At 34.4% G+C, this 2,132-nt stretch overlaps 1 pseudogene; it reads right to left on the bottom strand.

Annotated features, from left to right (window-relative positions):
* Nucleotides 1-925: 925 nt before the first annotated feature.
* On the bottom strand, nucleotides 926-1,958 carry LOC124899538 (annotated as a pseudogene).
* Nucleotides 1,959-2,132: the final 174 nt, after the last annotated feature.

Here is a 2,132-nt window from a genome sequence, read left to right as displayed (position 1 = left end):
CCTAGGTTGGGTAAATATATTTATGACAACTGTCTTGCACTTAAATTAACGTGTAAGTTGAGCGTTATCATTCATATTAATTAACCTCAAAGCTACTGTAGAAGCTTAAGAATTGCATGTATTAAATAACTTCCTCAAAAGGGAGTTTTAGATTAGGAAAAAAGATTAAGACAGTAATTTGAGACTCGTGTGCATCTTATTATTCCATCATCTCATCTAATCAACTCGAGACTCAAAATGTGAGAGTTGAACTGAAGTCATGGACAAAGAGGAATAAGGAAACACCCTGAGACTCACAAGGTAAAGGGTAAGATTTATAACACGTTCACTAGACGGTTAATAATACCTAGCATGTCAACTTTACATGCAGAGCAGCAGAATATGTGGGTTGAACACGAGAAATTTATGATGTTTAGAAGCCTGGTGAAACACAGTCCTAGTGTTTATCTTCTACTATTTACAAACTCAAGGAACTTAAGATTTGGTTACTACTTACTTACTACTTCCATAATCCCCCATTTACTTTTTCGCACTGCTCGTGAATTTTGTCAAGTTAAGAAACTGTTCAACTTTTTCCCTATGAGTTCGTACCCATCCTATTTGGGTTACTATATTTTTCATTGACCACAACATACTTCCGTAGAGGTTAATTTTGGGCGACATCAGCTCCTCTAAGGATGGAGGTAGGCCCAACCCAGGCTTGTATGGTTATGGTTGTTGTACATGAACTCATAAGAAAAGAATCAAAAAAATGATGTTTCCTTTCCTTAGAGTCAAGTGGTTGAATGCTCTTGCATTAACATTAGTGAATCAAGATCTAGATGGATCCTTATCTTTATCTCTATCCACAGAGATCTATCTATGAATCGACCTAGACTATCCTCTATCCAGATAGCTATGTCCCTATGAATAAATATGCTGATCTTTATATGTTTTGGCCATGTCTCTTTCGACTCCAAAGAAGAAGGTTTGGATCTTTAAAGCTTATGTCGTGAGGTATGTGACCTATGTTAAGTCCAAAGATACCACAATTTTTGGTGTTCTATGATTCACCTCTAGATAATAAGTAGGTAGTTTGATCCTTTTTATTTTGATATTTTAGTAAACTAATGGAGGGAGGCAGAGCAATAGGTCAAATTACTATATAAATAAAAGTTGTAAAGTATAGGACTTCTTGTTGGAGTAGGAATATTTTGAATTTTCTTATTCCTTCTCTTTGATAAGAATAGGGATTAGAAATGATACAAATTCCTCTTCATTTTGTTGTGCTCAACGAAAGAACTACCAAAGAATACTTTTTGGGATCCAACTTCTTTGTTCTTTCTAAGTCTTATTTTTGCATAGAAGAATGCAACTATTGCAAGAACAAGGATTTTAGTAGTATGCGGCATCCCCTCTTAATTTTTAGTAGGTGGAACCATTTTTTTTAGTTCTTCTCCATGGGTGATCCAGGAACTTTCCTATTATTTTCTCAAATGAGATTTTGATATAGAAGGATCTCTTTATCTCTTCACAGTGGGTGCTTGCATTATTTTCTTAAAAAGTTATTATATCATCATGGGAGTGTTTAAATGTATAATATTAACCATTACATTATTCACACAAACCCTTCGATGACTTATCAGTTGCCTTTCTTGAGGAATAGTTTCACAAAAATGGAGATGAACCAGGACAACATCCGATATTTCTTCTAGATTGAGTAGAAAAGGGATATATGAAGTTTGTTCTTTTCCTCTGTGCTTCTTTGTGATGGGTAAATCTCCATAAAAAAGGGACAACTTTTCAGTAGTTTGTTATTGGATGTAACTGTCAAGATTTTCTCTAGAATAAATCATTCTCTTAATAGATCTCTTCTTTTTCCTCAATCTTCAAATAGTACGGCATTGTATTATTGTTAGTTCTCTATTCCAAACATTTCCTAAAAGTAGACGGCAAGTTTTAAATCCTAATGTAGGCATCGCTCTTTTCTTCGTCCTTCCTTCTATTTCTTCCCTATCACTAGTGGTTATTCCAGATCTAAAGTACCTCTTTTCTATTCATAGTGAGATCCACACCATAATATTAGTCTTTTTGGGTTTAATGTTTTAAATGGTGAATCGATCAATCGATGTCATTTTCCTTCTGAGATGGAA

This window comes from Capsicum annuum, chromosome 6 (genome assembly GCF_002878395.1).
Source record: "Capsicum annuum cultivar UCD-10X-F1 chromosome 6, UCD10Xv1.1, whole genome shotgun sequence".
Taxonomy (NCBI): Eukaryota; Viridiplantae; Streptophyta; class Magnoliopsida; order Solanales; family Solanaceae; genus Capsicum; species Capsicum annuum.
This window is presented reverse-complemented; position numbering and strand designations above follow the sequence as displayed.